Consider the following 21,817-nt stretch of genomic DNA (forward strand, 5'->3'; position numbering starts at 1 on the left):
AAAAAGTAGATGTATAAGTATGTATAGGTTTGTAGACCTTGATCTGATAGGTATCAGTTGAGTTCATCCTTGAAGCATAAATCTTCCATTCACATGGCTTCTCACACATAAACCTCACCCTGATGTCATAGTTTCTACATATATTAATAGGTCTTATGTGCATAATTTCTTGCTTTCTAACTGCAACTCTGAAGATTTTAGCAGCTGGAAACAACATACCAAATTAGAACTATGGGTCCTTCATGTCAGTTATGGGATTGAAGACTGGAAATGTGACTTCCTCTTTATCAGTTGAATTACATGTCATCCTCATTTCATCACATGATGAATAGTTAGTGGAGGCATCACTGACATTTCCTCCTTCATCTTCTCTACAACTTTTGTTATCTTCCAATTTGTCCTTCTCAGGAACTGTTTCCTTCTCTGCAGATTGCTCAGATATGTTCACTCTGAATAATTATCAAGCCTTGGAAATAATTTAGAATAATATTTTAAAGCTCGAAACTATTTTTCAGAATTTTTAAATCATTTTTAAATAATTAAATCTAATTAAATAACTAATTAAAATCAATTAATAATTAATTAAATCAATTAATCAATTAATTTTCGAATTAATTGACCAATTAATCAATTATAAATTAACTGAAATTAATTAACTAATTAATTCAGATTTATTTGTGAATTAAAAATAATTTTCGGAATTAAAATAATAATTTTCAGAAATTTTCAGAAATAAAAAATGAATTTTTATAATAAAAATAAATAGGAAATATGATTTTTAAACATTTTATAAACAGGAATCCTATTTTTGAAAACTTTGCAAACTACATGGACTAAACTTCACCATCTTCAAAAATACAGGGACTAAACTGCAATTTTGCAGTTTCAGTCGCCGGAAAATCGGGGGTGGCCGGAGAAGACGATCCCGGCATCCTTACCCCACCAACACCTCCAGATCAACACTACACAACACCAGGAACTTGTTCATGCATTCAAAACATTCTAATCATCCCTGTTCTGGCCGGAAATTGGCCAAGAACATCGCCGGTTTCCGGCGAACATCGCAAATCTTTAAAACACAACTCCCTTCGATTCAAGCATCCTCTGTTAACGAGCTATATATCAATCGATTGCAAATTTTATAAGGAACACAACCCACTATAAATCAACAGCTAATAACCCCTGAATCAAAAACCCCCAAATTTCAATTGAAAACATTCATACGGGTTATAAACCCTAATTTTGAAATTCGAAAATTAAACCCACTTTTGAGCATGTTATTGAACTTCAAATCAGACGTATGACATATGAAAATCATCAGGAAAACAAGCTCTACAACATGCAATCATCAAATCATACAAACAATCATCCGAACAAAAATTCATATTTTCAATAAAATAAATTCGAAAATAAATAAATATTTAGAAAAATACCCTTGATTTCTGCAGTGAAATAAAGCTCAGAATCTGATAGAACACCTCAAATCCTTCGTTTTGGTTACTCAAGCTTTAAAAACAGAGATCGGTAACGCCTTCGTTTTGCTGTTTGATTCTTAGAACAGTTTATGTAATTAGGGTTTTTCTCTGAAAATTATATAATTAACTATCTGCAAATGATTTTGATACGAAATAAAATACGGTAAAAGGCTATTTATAATTATGGAAAATTTGTATCCCGTTGGATCATTCCGGATATAAAACAGTACGTTTATCTGTAAAAACTGATCCAAACGGTATCGGTTTTTGGGATAATTATCCAAATTAGTACAATTTATACTGCGGTCTTGGTCTCAGCGCCTGGTTACACGTATTACGAAGTGATAATTGGGATAGTTTAATAAAAAGCTCCCGTTTATCGAAAATACGGGTTTTATTGATTTACCGAAACGAATATTGCATCGAAAATGTTGCGCCGGGACCCGTGCAGGACAAACCGTAAGCCGGATCGAAAAAGTCGAAACATGGAATATGCTCGGAATATTACAATTAGGTTAGGAAGGAGTTCTCGAACGAGTTTCGGGTTCCAAAAACGTAACAACGGTTGACGTCGGTTGGTTCCCGTTTTTATAAAATAGATTTTAATTACCTGGAAAAAGATTTTAGAAATTTCATATGATTCTTATAAATCCATAAACCAACATAAAAATAATTAGGAAGATATGACAATTATCTATATTTTATTTTGGAAATATAAAAATTAAAATACTCAATTAATATTATTTTTGAATATTCAAGTACAGATAACACTTAACAATTAACTCATAGAATAGATACTGAACACACATAATAATTGTATAATAGCAAAAATAATTACACGATATATCCCAGATATTACATCCTTCCCCCCTTAAAAGGATTCTGTCCTCAGAATCTCTAAGAAAACAAATGAGGGTACTTTTCTCTCATATCACTTTCCAACTTCCAGGTTGACTCTTCAACCTTTGGGTTTCTCCACAATACTCTTACTAACTTTACCACTTTATTTCTCAATACTTTCTCTCTTGCCTCTAGAATCTCTATCGGACTCTCTACATATGATAAATCTGCCTGAAGCTCTATTGGCTCATATTCTATTACATGCCTGGAGTCTGGATTATATTTCTTGAGCATCGATACATGAAAAACATTGTGAATGTGCTCCATGTGCGGAGGTAACGCCAATTCGTAAGCTACTTTGCCAACGTGCTTTAGGATCTCAAAAGGTCCGACATATCTTGGGCTTAGCTTCCCTTTCTTTCCAAACCTCGTTAGTCCTTTCCATGGTGATACTTTCAGTAATACCAAGCTTCCTTCTTCAAATTCCATGTCTTTCCTTGATTGGTCTGCATATTTCCTCTGACGATTTTGAGCGGCTATTAATCTTTTCTGGATAAGTTCAACAACTTCCTTTGTCGGCTGTACCAGTTCAGGTCCAAGTATCTTGCGTTCTCCTACTTCGTCCCAATATATTGGAGATCTACATTTGCGTCCATAAAGGGCTTTATAGGGTGGCATTCCAATGCTGGCATGATAACTGTTGTTGTAAGCAAACTCTACCAAAGGTAAATGTTCGTCCCAAATTCCTTTGAAATCAATCGCACAAACACGTAACATATCCTCGATTGTCTGGATCGCTCTTTCACTTTGGCCATCCGTTTGGGGGTGATAAGCTGTACTCATATTCAGTCTTGTTCCCAAACATTCTTGAAAACTCTTCCAGAATCTTGAATTAAACTTTGGATCTCGATCAGATACGATAGACACTGGAACTCCATGCCGAACTACAATTTATTTTACGTACATATGGACCAACTTGTCGAGCGAAAATCTTTCATTTATAGGCAGAAAATGAGCTGACTTGGTAAGTCTATCCACTATAACCCAAATGGCATCATGATTAGCCCTTGTCCTTCGTAATCCAACTATGAAATCCATGGTAATATGTTCCCACTTCCACTCTGGAATCTCCAATGGCTGTAGCAATCCGCTTGGTCTTTGATGCTCTGCTTTAACTCTCTGACAGGTATAACATTTACTAACCCATTCCGCAATTTCTCTCTTCATATCTGGCCACCAATAATTCTTCTTTAAATCTCTGTACATTTTGGTACTCCCTGGATGGATGGAATATCTTGAACTATGTGCTTCTTGTAAAATTTCATTCTTTAACTCCGTCACTGGTGGAATCCAGATTCTAGATGAAAATCTCAAAATGCCTTGATCATCCTTCTGCGTGCATAATTCTTCACCTACCAAACGATTTATATCTTGATCCATTATATCTTTCTGACATTTCTTTATTTTCTCCAACAACTCTGGCTGGAAAGTCATACTGTTCACTTTCGCTTCCTCAGGTTCGCAAACTCTAATTTCCAATTCCAATTTCTGAAATTCCTTATATATATCTTCAGGTACTGATAACTCATTTAACTTTTCCTTCCGACTTAATGCGTCTGCCACCACGTTCGCCTTACCGGGATGATAATTAATCGAGCAATCATAATCCTTGATCAATTCTAACCATCTCCTTTGCCTCATATTAAGTTATGGGCAAATATATATTTCAAACTTTTGTGATCCGTGAAAATCTCACACTTTTCTCCATACAAATAATGTCTCCAAATCTTCAAAGCAAAAACTATAGCTGCTAGCTCCAAGTCATGAGTAGGATACTTTTGTTCGTGTGGTTTCAATTGCCTTGACGTATACGCAATCACCTTGTCGTGCTGCATAAGAACACATCCTAATCCTTTGTAGGAAACATCGCTATAAATTACGAAATTCCCTTGATCATCTGGAAGTGACAAAACAGGTGTTGTGATTAATCTCCGCTTCATTTCCTGAAAACTTTCTTCGCACTTGTCATTCCATATAAACTTTTCATTCTTTCGTATAAGCTTTGTTAATGGTGTGGCAATCCTTGAGAAATTCTGAATGAATCATCGATAATATCCTGCCAATCCCAAAAAACTTCTTATCTCAGTGGGTGTTCTCGGTTTTTCCCAATTCGTAATTTCCTCGATCTTTGCTGGGTCCAGTTTGATCCCTTCGTTACTGACTATGTGTCCTAAGAACTGAACTTCTTGTAGCCAAAACTCACACTTCGACAATTTAGCATATAATTTCTTTTTCCTTAAAATCTCCAAAGTTGTCCTTAAATGTTCCGCATGATCCTCCTCCGTCTTTGAATAGATCAAAATATCGTCTATAAATACTATAACGAACTTGTCCAAATATTCCTTGAAAATTCTGTTCATCAGGTCCATAAACGCTGCTGGGGCGTTGGTCAATCCAAAAGATATTACTAAAAACTCGTAATGTTCATACCTTGTTCTGAAAGCTGTCTTTGGTATATCTTCTGGTTTGATCTTCAGTTGATGATATCCCGATCTTAAATCGATCTTGGAGAAATACTTGGCTTCCTTCAATTGGTCAAACAAATCATCAATTCTGGGTAACGGATACTTATTCTTGATTGTCAACTTGTTGAGCTCCCTATAGTCGATGCACAGTCTCATGCTTCCATCTTTCTTCTTGACAAATAATACCGGTGCACCCCACGGGGATACGCTGGGTCCGATTACTCCTTTCTCTAACAATTCCTGCAATTGCTTTGCTAGCTCTTTTATCTCAACAGGCGCCATTCTGTACGGGGCCTTGGATACTGGTTCTGTTCCAGGTGCTAAGTCGATCGCAAATTCAGTTTCTCTATCTGGAGGAAGTCCTGGCAATTCGTCGGGAAATACGTCTGGAAATTCATTCACTACTGGGATATCTTCAAGTTTTGCTGGCTCCTGACTTTTATCAATCACGTATGCTACGAAATGCTCGCATCCTTGCCGTAGTAACTTCTTGGCTTGAATCATCGTTAAGAACTTCTTTACTTGTTTCTGACCTTTGAACGTTACTATTCTTTCGTCTGGCGTTTTCACCATTACTTTCTTATTTCGACAATCTATCTGAGCATCATGCTTAGATAACTAATCCATCCCTAATATCACATCAAATTCTCCTAACTTAAATGGTATCAAATCTACACAAAACTTACTACCAAAAATCTCAACCTCACAATTCTCACAAACTTGATTCACAGCTACACGTTCTTGATTTGCTAACTCCACAGTCATTATTTCATTTAAGCACTCAACTGGACAATTTAATTTACTAACAAAATCTTGTGAAACAAATGATCGAGTTGCTCCCGAATCTATTAACACTTTGGCACATAAAGAGTTCACATTAAGCGTACCTGCCACGACATCCGTATCCTGGATCGCATCCTTCACCGATATGTCAAAAACTCTAACCCTCGGAGTCTCATTCACTGTTGGGGTAGATCCCATAATTCTCAATGCATTACTAACTGAGGCTGGTGTCTTGCAATCCCTGGCCATTTGTCCTGGCTTCCCACATTTAAAACATGTAAATCCAATGACTGGAACTTTTACTGCTGGATTCCGGATAGGTTGATCTTTATTTGCTGGCTCTCTTGCTGGATGATTTCGGCACTCCCTCGAGTAGTGCCCTTTCTGGTTGCATTTAAAACATACCACATTCAACTTGTTACAAACTCCTCCATGCTTCTTTCCACATACTTGACAATCTGGAAAAGTTAATCTCAACTGATTCGGCGGATTCACATTAGCTGGACGATTGCCCTGGCCTCCGTCTCCTGCATTTTGTCTCCTGAAATTAAAATTTCTCTCTGGCTGAAACTTGCCCTTCTTAAAATTTGGAAACTTCCCTGTTTGTGACTGACCCTCACTTCCCTCAACTTTCCTTTTCTTGCTTTCCTTATCTTTCTGGAACATCTCACTCTCTGTCTCTGCGATCATAGCTTTCTGTACAACCCCGGCATAGGTATCCAATTCAAAAATAGCTACCTTCCCCCTGATCCATGGCTTCAAGCCTTGCTGGAATCTCTTAGCTTTCTTTCTATCAGTATCAACATACGACGGCACATACCTTGACAATTCCTCAAACTTCCCCTCATAATCTGTTACCGACATATTCCCTTGCTTTAACTCTAAAAACTTCAGCTCCATTTGATCCTGAACAAACTGAGGAAAATACTTTTCTAAAAACAATTCCTTGAACCTTTCCCAACTAATAACATCTGTGCCTTCCAGTGTCTTCACCATTTCCCACCAATAGGTGGCCTCATTCTTCAGATAGTAATTTGCAAACTCAACCTTCTGTTCCTCTTTCACTTTCACTAAGGCAAATGCCTTTTCTATTTCCTTTAACCAAACATTTGCTTCAATTGGCTCTAAGGAACCCTTGAATTCTGGTGGGTTTATTGCCTAAAAAGTTTTGAAAGTTACCTGGGGATTGGTCTGTCTTTGTTGTTGTTGTGCCAGGTGAACTGTTTGTTGGGCCAAGATTTGAAGAATCTGGGCTATTGCTGGGTCCATGGGTCCTGGGTTCACATTCTGGGTTGTATCATCTTGGTTATTATTGTTGTTGGTTTCTTCATTCTGGGTGTTGGTGCGGGTATTTCTTCTGGGAGGCATTTTCTGTAAAGAATCAATCAACTTATTTAGCTTTTGAATCAATCTTTTACATAAAAGAATAGTTTTGCAAAACAGAAATATTTCTTTTTGAAAACAATTGTGACTAAATAAATTGCATGCTTCTTTACAGAATATAAACAGTTATGGAAAACAGGGCACATGGTATCACAGGTTATAACTGGTGCAATAAATAAGGTAAGGTAAAACAGGTGCGATAAAATAAATGACAGTGTTGGAAAGGAAAAAGGTACAGATATATATAGATCAAAAGTTTTAGGGTAGTACAAGCGTAAAGACGCTTCGAAAGTCAAAGCAAAAAGGGTACAACAACCTACTCACTAGTCAGCATTGCTAGTCTATAAATACAACTCAAAAGTCTTCTGATACACACTACACACTACTGTCTATACTACATAATCATAACAACACTGCTCAGCATCTTCATCTCAAAATCTCTAACTCAGCTCCAAGGAAACTCTGGTCCTGCTAGCCTCTCAAAGTCCTCCATCACCTCAGTAGCCCAGCCCAGCAGTGCATCAGGGCCTCTGCCAGGTAGTGTAGCTCCATGTAACCTAGCCTCAAGAACCCTCCTGGTCACATGAATCTCCTCTCGAAGCTCCCTCACACCACGATTAACATCTGTAGTCCTGATGATATGCTGTAACTCTCTAATCTGAGCCAACAAGGAATCACGCTCTAATAGAAGAGCCTCATACCGGTAATAAGGAACTGGGGGCAATGTAGACTGGAATGGGGTACTCGCTACTGAATGCCCAGTGGAATCTGAATCAGCTGGTGGGGGTCCTCTAACAGGTGGCCTCATGCCTGGAGGTGGAATAGCCTGCAATGGTACGGGCTGCAATACCGGTGGAGGTAGAATAGCCAATGCTGGTGGAATGACAGGACGTGGATCCGATGCTGGTGCTCCAACTGAAGGCTCTGAGTGATCAGCTGATACGGGAATAAAAGAGTCGGCCATCTCTGCTATCTGAAATTATATCGTAATATAAGAATCTCGTACCATAACGTAATTTACGCTAATACCTGATATACCGAAACACTCAACCTCTCAACGTTCTATCATCCAATGCCTTACTTCTAATCCTAACCCTCTACCCATTCCCGTTAACCTAGGCTTGTGTCAGTGACTTATAACCTGTAGCTCTGATACCAAACCTGTGGCGCCCTCCAAACCCGGGTCAGAAGTTTGGGGTCCACACACACACCTTAATTATAACCTGCTTATAACAATAATAAAGATACTAATAATATATGCAATGACCCTACTTACCAACCATCACGGACCGCAACAGGTTAAAGTATGCACACAAGCCAAACACACTAATATATTACAAACCGTTCAAATCTCAACTATTTCAAAATTCAAACTGAGTATTAAACATTATTACAAACTTAAATTATTCCAAAAGAAGCCTACTAGCTCAGCTTTCTTAACCTGAACCCCTAGCTCTTGCGCTGGACTGGGGATCCTCTTTACCAACTGGTTCCTTTTTAACTGGAAAGAATATAAACAACATCGCATAAATGAGCTAACTAGCTCAGCAAGTCACAATGACAAAACTGAGAATAATGATCATCAGGTGAATATGGTTATGATATCAAGTGAACAATGGATTATGATTTAGAATTGGATATTATACTTTTAATTTAAAAACCAAGGTTAGGCTGCTGATCAGTCATGCACTAACCCCGAGCAAGGCACACAACATTGCTCTAACTACTGGATCCAAGGCACACATTGGCCTAACTTGACCATTATATGGTCTGACCACGAATCTGGTCCACAATTTTATAAAAACAATCCAATTCTAACATAATAACAGAATATGCAATAATAAACAATAACCGAAATCATTAACAATAATAAATGTTTAACAATGAAAGGGTTTCAATCCTTGTAAAGATCAACAAGGTACTTTCAAAGCTTGAATACTGGGTAATGAAAGAATTGGATAACAAAGGAAACAACGTTTCAGGGTTTTAAGGATTTGGTCTTTCAAAGCATAAGATATCATGGATTGAGTATATAATAATTCAGTTCAGTGTCTGGTATTTAGTTTGTATGTATTTGTGGAGTAGTATCGTAGATTTGTGGTTCTTGTTTGGGTATACAATAATCAATGGATTAGAAAGAATATGGTTTATAGCTCAAGAACAATAACTGAAATCAGGATTTAGGTTTCCGTGCTTCAAAGCACTTGCAATGTCAACAAGACTATCAAGAATTACAATATCTGGAGAGAGTTCAGAACACTTGCCTGATATTAGCTTACTATCCTGCACTTGCTTTCAATCTCAATCGTCTTACTCCTCAACTACCTGTTTCCCTTTCATACGCCTTGCCTCTTCTGCTCACATATCATAAGCATCTATCAATCATCATCTCACAGGATTCTATTCAACACATACTTCTATCTACCCTTCGTTTTACCCAAATCCGATTAACGGATTGAAATCCATGCAATAACCAAGTAAACACCGAATATATAGACCGATAGTCAAACAACAGGTCACGTATAACACATAATACATCACGTAATTAATGACATATCATCTATAAAGAAGTCTCAGGTCATAAATATGCTTTCGGGTATTTAAAATGATTTTTAAAACATTTTTCGGAATTAAAACGGGTCATTGGATCAATTTCGGGTTAATAAACAGGGTTCGGTTGGCCCATTCTGGCTCCGAAATAAATTTTAGAATAATTATCGAGCCTTGGAAATAATTTAGAATAATATTTTAAAGCTCGAAACTATTTTTCAGAATTTTTAAATCATTTTTAAATAATTAAATCTAATTAAATAACTAATTAAAATCAATTAATAATTAATTAAATCAATTAATCAATTAATTTTCGAATTAATTGACCAATTAATCAATTATAAATTAACTGAAATTAATTAACTAATTAATTCAGATTTATTTGTGAATTAAAAATAATTTTCGGAATTAAAATAATAATTTTCAGAAATTTTCAGAAATAAAAAATGAATTTTTATAATAAAAATAAATAGGAAATATGATTTTTAAACATTTTATAAACAGGAATCCTATTTTTGAAAACTTTGCAAACTACAGGGACTAAACTTCACCATCTTCAAAAATATAGGGACTAAACTGCAATTTTGCAGTTTCAGTCGCCGGAAAATCGGGGGTGGCCGGAGAAGACGATCTCGGCGTCCTTACCCCACCAACACCTCCAGATCAACACTATACAACACCAGGAACTTGTTCATGCATTCAAAACATTTTAATCATCCCTGTTCTGGCCGGAAATTGGCCAAGAACATCGCCGGTTTCCGGCGAACATCGCAAATCTTTAAAACACAACTCCCTTCGATTCAAGCATCCTCTGTTAACGAGCTATATATCAATCGATTGCAAATTTTATAAGGAACACAACCCACTATAAATCAACAGCTAATAACCCCTGACTCAAAAACCCCCAAATTTCAATTGAAAACATTCATACGGGTTATAAACCCTAATTTTGAAATTCGAAAATTAAACCCACTTTTGAGCATGTTATTGAACTCCAAATCAGACGTATGACATATGAAAATCATCAGGAAAACAAGCTCTACAACATGCAATCATCAAATCATACAAACAATCATCCGAACAAAAATTCATATTTTCAATAAAATAAATTCGAAAATAAATAATTTTTTAGAAAAATACCCTTGATTTCTGCAATGAAATAAAGCTCAGAATCTGATAGAACACCTCAAATCCTTCGTTTTGGTTACTCAAGCTTTAAAAACAGAGATCGGTAACGCCTTCGTTTTGCTGTTTGATTCTTAGAACAGTTTATGTAATTAGGGTTTTCCTCTGAAAATTATATAATTAACTATCTGCAAATGATTTTGATACGAAATAAAATACGGTAAAAGGCTATTTATAATTATGGAAAATTTGTATCCCGTTGGATCATTCCGGATATAAAACAGTACATTTATTTGTAAAAACTGATCCAAACGGTATCGGTTTTCGGGATAATTATCCAAATTAGTACAATTTATACTGCGGTCTTGGTCTCAGCGCCTGGTTACACGTATTACGAAGTGATAATTGGGATAGTTTAATAAAAAGCTCCCGTTTATCGAAAATACGGGTTTTATTGATTTACCGAAATGAATATTGCATCGAAAATGTTGCGCCGGGACCCGCGCAGGACAAACCGTAAGCCGGATCGAAAAAGTCGAAACATGGAATATGCTCGGAATATTACAATTAGGTTAGGAAGGAGTTCTCGAATGAGTTTCGGGTTCCAAAAACGTAACAACGGTTGACGTCGGTTGGTTCCCGTTTTTATAAAATAGATTTTAATTACCCGGAAAAAGATTTTAGAAATTTCATATGATTCTTATAAATCCATAAACCAACATAAAAATAATTAGGAAGATATGACAATTATCTATATTTTATTTTGGACATATAAAAATTAAAATACTCAATTAATATTATTTTTGAATATTCAAGTACAGATAACACTTAACAATTAACTCACAGAATATATACTGAACACACATAATAATTGTATAATAGCAAAAATAATTACACAATATATCCCAGATATTACACCTTCCATCACATGTTCCCTTATGAAATGGTACCTAATGCTGATGTGCTTTATCATTGAGTGTTGAACTGGATTACCTGTCATAGCAATAGCACTTTGATTATCACAGTAAATGGGTATTTTAGAAAATTCTAACCCATAGTCCAGTAGCTGATTCTTCATCCAAAGAATCTGTGCACAACAGCTTCCTGCAGCAATATATTCTGCTTCTGCAGTTGATGGGGAAATTGATTTCTGTTTCTTGCTAAACCAAGAAACCAATCTGCCTCCAAGAAATTGGCAGCTTCCATTAGTGCTTTTCCTGTCTATTTTACATCCTGCAAAATCTGCATCTGAGTAACCTATTAGCTTAAAATCTGATTCTCTTGTATACCACAATCCTAGATCAGCTGTACCCTTGAGGTACTTGAAAATTCTTTTCACAGCTAGTAGATGAGGTTCTCTTGGATCAGCCTGGAATCTTACACAAAGACAGGTAGCATACATGATACCAGGTCTACTTGCAGTTAAATAGAGTAAAGAGCCAATCATACCTCTGTAGTTAGTAATAACTACTGATGATCCAGTATCTTTATCTAACTTGGTTGCAGTGGCCATGAGAGTGGATGCAGTTGAACAGTCTTGCATTCCAAATTTCTTGAGGAAATTTATGGTGTACTTGGATTGATTTATGAAAGTACCTACTTCATTTTGCTTGACTTGAAGTCCCAGAAAATAGCTAAGTTCTCCCATCATACTCATTTGATATCTTGACTGCATTAGCTTTGCAAACCTTTCACAGAGTTTGGCATTTGTAGAAGGAAAGATGATATCATCAACATATATCTGTACGAAAAGTAAGTCCTTTCCATGGTTGAGGTAGAACAGTGTTTTTATCAATTGTGCATCTGTTAAATCCACTTTCCAGAAGAAATTGAGCTAAAGTCTCATACCATGCTCTTGGAGCTTGCTTAAGGCCATAAAGTGCTTTATCAAGTCTGTAGACATGATTAAGAAATTTTGGATCTACAAATCCTGGAGGTTGTTCAACATATACCTCTTTTTCCAATTCTCCATTGAGAAAAGCACTTTTCACATCCATTTCAAAGACTTTAAACTTCTTGTGAGAAACATAAGCCAAAAAGATTCTTATGGCTTCCAATCTAGCAACTGGTGCAAATGTTTCTGTTATTCCCAGTGGACTAACAATGAGATTTACAGAAGGGGGGTTGAATGTAAATCTCAAAACTTTTTCAAGTTTTGAGCAGTTTGTAAGACTAAGTGTTTGAGTGATCAAATGTGTGTGAATTGCTTGGAGCTGATGCAGACAGATATATATTCAAACACAAATGTAATGAACACAAGGAACTTAAAAACTTTTCTGGTGGATTTGTTGTTCCACCAGAGATGTGTTATTTCAGAAAATCTGTGATTCAAAATTAAATCACAGCTGCTTCCTAGTACAAACTAGATGATTTTTTCTCTTAATATTTCTAAACAGCTCAGGGAAAATTCATGTCTAATTACTAGCTACTTCTTGGTTTATATATCACCAAGTTTACAAGTGAAGACAAAGATAAAGTACAATAAGACAATAGTTCTCCACTTGCTTCTGTTCCATTTTTATCCAGTGTAATATGGAATTATCTGTTGACTTTCCATTTTGAACCAGACTAAAAACGGCTGCTTTTTCTGCTGTTCCTGAAATAGGCTACCACAACTCTGTCAATCCATGTGCCTCTGTCAGCTTTGTTAACTGTCACTATCAACTGCTATGAGACTGAGCATCCGTTGAAGCTTTCATCCGTTGATGGCTTTATCCGTTGATGCTCTAGCAGTGCATCCGTTGAAGCTTTCATCCATTGATGGCTTTATCCGTTGATGCTCTAGCAGTTGAAGCTTTATCTGTTGAAGCACTTATCCATTGAAGCGCTTATCCGTTGAAGCGTTAGAGACATTCGTTGAAGCTTAGTTTCTTATCCGTTGAAGATCTTCATTATCAGTTGATACTTCTTCACTTATACAAAATTACAAGGCATGAAATATTTACAATTAGCCCTCCTACTTGTACATCCATTAGTAGTCAACATGACTGATTATCTCCTAACAACATCTAAGAATTACAGCTTGAAACCAGAGAGTGAGATGTGCTACAATACCAAACTTATTGCTAAGTAAGGCTACTCCTTCAACAGATAGCCAAGATGGTCTTATCCGTTGAGGCTACAAACACTAGATTTCTACTTAAGTGTTTTGCTGAACTTATCATCAAACTAATATACATATTCCTAACAATCTCCCCCTATTTATGTCTACTAGAACTGTAGGCATAAATTTGGGTTAAGCTTGATGATAACAAAACACTTAACAAATATATAAACTGTAACTAAGCAGAAATTCAAAAGTGCTGCAAAAGTGTATATGCTGAGATGAAATTGAAGAAATACATTGTTTCCAAGGGTGCTCCTTTAGCTTGAGCAAATTACTTTCTTTTCCTTTGATCCCTGGTTTTCTTTCCTAGCCTCCTGTCATTTTCCTCCATTTGAAGTTGAAGTTGTCTGTAGAATTCAACTTCATCTTCTTCATTGATATCTAACTTAGATTGCATATCCTTGAGAGTTTCATTACTGGCAATCTTTAGCTGATCTTCAATTCTGAAAAATCTTCTGACTCCTTTGTTGTCTCTGAACTCCATCAACCAATGAGGTGATTTGTGAATTGTAATACCTCTCTCTTGAATGAGTAAAGTTCTAGGCAAAGCATTGGGCTCCCTCCAAGTTTTCCTTATGTTGGCAATCTTGTTGAGAATCTCAGTCCTGGCAGTTCTGGTAAAGCCAGAATCCTTATGTATGGCTGAGTAGACTCTAATCAAGGTAGTGTAGCCTTCATTCAGAATTCTGTGAAGAGGCCATGTTCTTTCCCCAGCTCCTTTCTATTTGAACACTAGTCTTTTTGGTAGCTGTCTATAGGCAGCTATTCCCCTTACATCCTCCAGCTCATCCAGATAGAGTTCAATGTCTGAAAATTCTTTTATGTCACAGATGTGAACATAATCATCTTTAGAGTTTTGAGGTTTGGACTTAGGCTTCTGTGTGAATTTGATTGAGGCTTTAGAGGGTGTTGATTTGATTCTTCTTTTCTGCTTCTTTGATGATGGAGAAGAGGTTAGGAAGGTGGGCAATTTGATGGTGTCCCAATCAATTGGTTCCTCCTTGGGAATGATTGTTTCACCATGAATGTTCATGAAGGGGTCAGGTACAATGGGTTCAGGAATGGAGGGTAGTGGTTTGGATATTAATTGGGTTTCTTCAGTCTTATCTACCTTCTTTTTCTTTGTATTTACCTTCTTTCTTTTCCCTTTCTGCCATTCTTCCTTACTTCTTTCCTCCATCTCAGTACCAACCATGTCCCCCATAGCTTCATCTTCACCTTTGTCTTCAATTACTTTCTGATCTTCAGCCTGACTTGACTCTAGCTGTTTTTCAAGCTTTGCTTGTGCTCTTTTGTCAGCCTAGCTGTTTGGCTTCTTCCTTCAACCTTTTGGTTTCTTCCTTCTTGGCTATTGAGAATTTGGGATGTCCTTGCATCACACATATGCTCTTTCCCTCTCTGAAAATAATAGCCATGTTTCTCCTTACAGCCTCATCCATGGTCTCTTTGAGATATGCAATACTCCTTCCTAAAAGCTTATCCTCATCTGCTTTTGGAAGAGGAAAATCCACCTCTTTTAGAGGATTCTTTGTAGAGTCCTTATTGGATCTGTTGTTGGGCTTGAGAACCATAGGTTGCAGATCTTTGGAAGAAGTTTCTCCATCCTTATGCCTCCCTACTGGCTTGAGTTCCATAATAATTGATTCCACTTTTGTGCTATGCTTCACAGATTGTGATTGAGAAGTTGTAGAACCAAATATTAGTTGCATCTTTTCATCAATCTTCTTCCTTTGCTCTTTGACTTGCAATTCAGCTGCTGCTATCTGGATTAGATCAATTCCATCTAGCTTTCCTTTGACTTGAATTGGTGGAGAAGTTGTGATGACAGGAACTAGCACTTGAGAAATGTGAACTGTTGTAGATGGCTCTCCTTCCCCTTCCCCTTTATTCTCCCCCTTTTTGTTATCATCAAGGGTAGGGGTCAAGCCTTATGCTTGTGCCAGCTACATGAGGAGATTTGTTTGAGTTTGTTGATTCTGAAGAATGGTGACCATAGAGTCTTCAATTATTTGAACCCTATCTTCCAATCTGGCCAACCTCTTATCAGCATCAGAGGCCTTCCTGAGTCTCCCCAACAAATCTTGCATAGTACCATAGGGTATGACTGAATCCAATTTCTCAGCATTGTAGGATTTCAGATCAGCAATGTCCAGCTTGAGCTCATCCACACTTAGATTATGCTGGTAATGCTGCAACTGCAAGAGATGCAGAGATTCCAGATGAGCTTGAAGAATTGCCTTGGTGCCAGCATCCTGAGTCTCCTGAATGGCTTGCTGAATTGTCATGACTTGTTTGACCAAAGTGACACCAAACTCTCCTGGTGTTGATGGTTTGGCCCATGACCATGCAGGAAGATTAGGAACAAAACTTGGGCCTGCTACTCCCCCTAAGTTCATGCTCTCATTCAAAGAATTAGAGTCATCATCATTAGAATTTACTCCAAATTCTTCAGATGGCTCAGCAGCTTGAGAAGGCAGCCTGTTGACAACAGCTTTGTCTCTTAGAAGAGATTCTGAAGTGTGTACAATGTGTAGTGTCTGTTCTGCCTCCACATTGCCCTGTGCAGCCAATAATTGATAGGCTGAAACAGGGTGAGTAAAAGTGTTAGCATCTAAGGAAATGTTAACAATGACAGCTTTGTAGTGTTGCTGAAATTGTCTTCCCTTATCTGCATCATCCACTTTCATTAACTCACTAGCAATGGCTGGATCCACCCTTATAGCTTCTGTACCTGCCTTTCTCTCAATTTCTCTCTTTTCTTGCATCAGGGGCTCCCCCTGGCTCACACACACCCTCACACCCTCACCTTCACCTTCTAAGGTGGCACTCCTCTCACTTTCTTTTGCCATGCTGGAAGAAATAGCATGCATTTGATGACTCTCAACCTCTCCTTTTGCCTGGGAGTAACCCAGCCTCTCACTCAAGAAATCACTCCCTTCCCTCAAGCCTAACAGTGATTGTACAGTTGCCATGTCCTCTACAGTTGGAGTTGTTTCTATTAAGTGTGTAGAGGCCATCAACGGATAGGGAGTATCCGTTGAAGTGGAAACTGATGGTATCAACGGATAACTGCTGTTAAGCTTATCCGTTGAAGAACAACCACTTGTCAACGGATGAGAGATATCCGTTGAAGAAGGAAATGATGTAGAGATAGAAAGTGATATAATTGTTGAATCTGTATGGATTGATTTTAAGTGAGGTGACACAGATTCTGCAACTACATCTGAAAAAATTGGCTGATGATCCAACAAATCATCTAAAAGATGATGATCACCAGGTTTTGAGTGGGGCTCCTCCCTGAGTTTTAATGAGGGAGAATCAAGAATTGATGTGAATATCATATCCACATCCAGAGAGGGTGTAGGAGAGTTTGAGGAATGGTGTGTGTCTATATTGAGAGAATGGGGCTGTGATTCCACATTTGCTGGAATCACATCAAGCTGAATTTGAGAAGGCACAGATACTGGTGGGTGTATCTGTGCTGTGTGTGCCCCTTGTGTGGAAACTAGGGTTTTGGCCTTCTTCTTCCTTGAAAAGGCTTGAATTGGTGAATGTTTAGCTTCAGTGTCCCTCCCTCTTTTGTTCTGTGTCCCTGGGTGGGGACTATTTTCAATAGTTACATCCTTTTGGGAGGATGCAACTAGGGATGTGCTGGACTCCTTTTGAACCACTACAGTCTTTTGAGAGACTGTGGCTTGGCTGGAATGGGTAACACTCACCTCTCTCACCTTATCCTGGGGGGCTTTTTGATGTTCACCCCTCCCCTCACCACTCACACCCTGTTCACTCCCTTCAGGGTTTATGGTAGTTGTTACAACTGTTGTCTTTTGAGAAACAACAGAGGTAGGTTTCTTTGACTTGACTTTGGAGATTTTAGATTTGGTGGCTTTGGTAGGAGCCTGTTTGGACAATGACACAGGTTCCATAGCCACACTAGAAGGCAAAGAAACATTGGGGTTGGAAATGGTAGGAGTTATAGAAACATTTACCTCACTTACCTGTGGTGCATTCATGTTTGGCAAGTATACCAATGGCACCTGGCTGTTGAGGTTCATTCTCAAAAGGTCTGCAAGGACCCTTTTCTCTTGTGCCCAGCATTTGAGTTTATTATTCTCATTGGATATAACCAAACCTTCAGCAACATGGTTAGCCAATAACATAAAGAATCTAGCAAAGTAGATGTTATGTGGTCTATTAGCTTTGTTACCTAATCTGGAACCTAATTCTAGCATAACACAGTTGCTAAAATTAAAGTACCTATCAGAAACTAGCATATAGAGCATATTAACAAGAGATGAAGTGATAACATCAAAATTGCTAATCTTCCCAGAGAAAACCTTAATAAAGGCATCTCCAAGAAAACTCCATTCTTTCCTAAGGCCTTTCCTTCTAATACTACCTAAACTAGTAGAATCAAAAACATAGCCTATGGAATCTAGCATAGCAGAGACATCTTTATCAGTGTGTGGTGTCATGGCATTATTCTCAGGCAACTTAAAGCAAGATTGTAAATCATCACAATTAATGCAATAGTCCTTACCTTTGAGAGAGAAGGCAATGGTCATATCTGTGGAGTTGAACTCTGCAGTTGTCCAAATCTCCTCAATCACTTCACAGTAGATGGTTGGGGCTTCCAGCATTGCATAGCTCAGTTTGCAGTTCTTGATGAAGTCCATCATCTTGTGATAATCAGAATGGGCTTCCTTCTTTTCAACCAAGACTATGAAATTATTCTTTTCATAAACAAATCCTGTTTGAGACATAATTTTGACTACTGGTGCCATTTTTGTGAGTAGAGGTTGCAGAGAAGAACTTGAGAATTGAGAGATAAAGAGAATGATAATTGCAAGAAAGCGTAAAGTGAAAATAAGAATTCAATTGGGCTTTTATACTTTCTTGAATTAAAACACAAATTAAAACAATTAAATGATACTTTTAAGTAAGTGAAAGCCGTTCAGGAATAAAAGAAACTGTAGAAATTCTGAAAACTACCGTAAATACAAATACATACAACACTGTATATCTGTATTAACGGTTAAGTAAAAGAATCAACAGTTGTGACTTAATCTCTCATCCATATTTTCTTCTCTCTTTAATTTCTCTCGGCCTTTCTCTCATTGGGAACATCTCTCTCAATTTCTGTTTACTCCATCTCCCTTTCACTTTCTTTTCTCGGCGAGTTCTGCCGCTGCTGTTGTGCTTGTTCCGGCCGTTTTTCTTCTCGTTTTCTGGCCATGGCTCCTGGTTCGATTTTATCTTGCTACTTAGCATATATATATATGCATACATGTGTAGTATATATGTATGTTCAGTAGTAATTGATGCATAGTTGGTGTTAGTTCCGGTTGCCGCCGGTTTAATTTCCGGCTAGGTGGACGGGACATGTCCTGTGCGTGGTTTTTGTTTCTTCCGGCTGTTTGCGCGTGTGATACGCGTACTGTTCCTGATGAAATTGATTTTTAATATTTTATTTATTTTAGCTAACATATGATCATTTCGACTTCTGCAGAATGATATCAAGAAAGTTTTAGGAGTCGCTTGATAACCGGGATTGAGGCCTGAGTTTTAATGGTCGACTACTAACTACCTCGTCTGCAACATGTATGGAGAATATAGCGTGTGATTGAGAATATTTTAAAGAAAATATAGTTATGTTGTGAGTTTTATGAGTGTTTGCTCTGTGGAGCAAGGGAAATGTTCAGTGTAATGTGTGAATTCTATGTGTTTGCTGTAATGATGAATAATACAGAGATAAATTTTGTTAATTGATGTACTCATGTTAGTAAAGAATTACAAAAACTGAAGAATTTTCTAGTCTAATCAGGTATTATAAATTTGAACTATTTAACACCATGACATTTTATTTTATCTATCGAGCCATCGAATTTTAAAAATAATCTCATTATTATTAACTGTAATCCCTTGAATTAAATTACTCTATCTTTCTTTGTTTAGAAATTTTAAGTCCAAGAACTACTAAATAATCAGTCATATATCAGTCATATATGGACAATGGACATATATTAAAATGTTGATGTTAAAATTTTAAATTTATTAAAGATCAGATTGCAGATAAACTTAAGATAAACAGAATGCAAGTAACTGAGATTCAAGCATTGCAGTTTGCTCAGATTTTCCAAGAAACTATTTCTCAGGTTTAGGTTTGTTAGGGTTTTATGTATATCTTGTTTGACTGGATAAATATCTCTCTAACTTATCTCAAACAAACCTTATCTTTTAAATCAAGTTTAAAATCTCTCAAGCCTTATCTTTACTTGATTTATCTCTTTCAAACGTACTAACAGATTAGTTTCAAAGATTCATTCAAAATATTTTCAAACAAACTTATCTTCCAACCTTATCTTGTGTTTGAAAATAAATCTGTTAGAACTTTGCTTATAAATACAACTCTTCATTTCAGATTTGAAGCTAACACTTTCACGAGAATCTTTCATCATCTGAAATCATTTTCTTGTTTCATATCCGAGATATTCATATCCAGAAAAACAAGAAACTTAGTCTGAGTTGTAAAATTTCACATTACATTCTTGTAACTGAATCGTGTATTATATCACTTGTCCCGGGTTGTGGGAGGTTGATTACAACAGGAAGGCCAAGTAGCTTTGTGCTAGGTAGCTGTGTGCTAGGGAAAGGGTTTTTTTCAAGTGGGCCAAGTTTGTAATCAAGGAAAGTTTGTTAGTACTTTGTTTTAAGTGGATATAATACATTCTCTATGCTAGTTGGCATGGGGACTTGGATGTAGGCCATAGACTAGGTGTAGGGGCCGAACCAAGTGAAAACTCTTGGTGTTCTGCATTGTTTGATTTCTTTATTACTGCATTTATATTTCAGTATTTTACTTTCTGTAGTTGAAAGAGACTGTCCCATACCCTGTCTCATTTGTAAAGGGACTGTCCCATTTGCATAAGAGACTGTTCCATTCAATTTCATCTCCTTTGACGGACTTGAGGTACTTGTATAACGGAGCAGCATCTGATCCATTCACATCAACCTAAATAATCGAAAAACCATATAAGTTTCTCAGACAAAACAGGTCTAGCATACTGCAGTTCAAGATCAAAACGTGTACTAACATCCTTACCTTACTGAAGATAGGATATTCAGCTTTGAAACGAGTGCAGACAAAGTTTTCAATTTCTTCATTAGTCCCAGGCTCCTGTCCATTAAACTGGTTGCATGGAAATGCAAGAATCTCTAGTCCTGTAAAGTCACTCACCAGATTGTTAATCACGAAAAACACTAAACAAATGGAAGGATTCAACAACAGCTTCAGCTAACACAAGCTTGATCATAAACTCATGACAGTGAAACCAACCTTGATCCTTGTACTTCTTGTACAACTCTTCCAACTCTGTATAGTTTGAAGTGGTAAGGCCACTGCACATCAAAGCAAACAAATCATAATCCAATACACTTCTTTAACAAATGCACATTTTGCTAAATCCTCAAGATATTATGAAGTGAAGCGGAAATCAAACGTGTGACCTATTGTACACAGAACATCATCTCAGGACCTCATCGATAAATCAATAACATACCATTGAGATGCAACATTGAGAATCAACAAAACTTTGCCCTTGTACTTGCTTAGCTCTACATCATTACCCTTGCCATCCTGCAATCATCAGTCAAACATTTTTAATGCATTCATTCAACCTACACTACCACGATTCAATTCAAGATTTTGGAGACAGTTTCAGAAAAGTTTGGGCACAAAGTTATGTTGGATATAGAAGGAGTTAAAAATTAAAGATAGATTCATCTATGACAACAATGCAGAGGATGATAACTCAACATAGACATGACTTGCAAATAATCCTATATCCATTGAAACCGGTACGAAGATAGAAGACTTGTCATATACACAATGATCTGGAAAGCTACAGTGAAGAAGTCGTCAACAGAAGTTCGAAGGAAGTTCATTAATATGTTCATTCATCGAAGGAATAAGGTTGAAGATATTCAAAGTAGTAATCTGGATTGGTGTAAAGGTCATAAGGGTTTCAGTG

The 21,817-nt window shown here is 37.1% G+C and overlaps 1 pseudogene; it reads right to left on the minus strand.

Annotated features, from left to right (window-relative positions):
- Positions 1-229: 229 nt before the first annotated feature.
- Positions 230-21,444, minus strand: LOC141674264 (putative phospholipid hydroperoxide glutathione peroxidase; annotated as a pseudogene).
- Between the last annotated feature and the right edge of the window lie 373 nt (positions 21,445-21,817).

The sequence above is a fragment of the Apium graveolens genome, chromosome 7 (genome assembly GCF_009905375.1).
Source record: "Apium graveolens cultivar Ventura chromosome 7, ASM990537v1, whole genome shotgun sequence".
NCBI classification, from domain to species: domain Eukaryota; kingdom Viridiplantae; phylum Streptophyta; class Magnoliopsida; order Apiales; family Apiaceae; genus Apium; species Apium graveolens.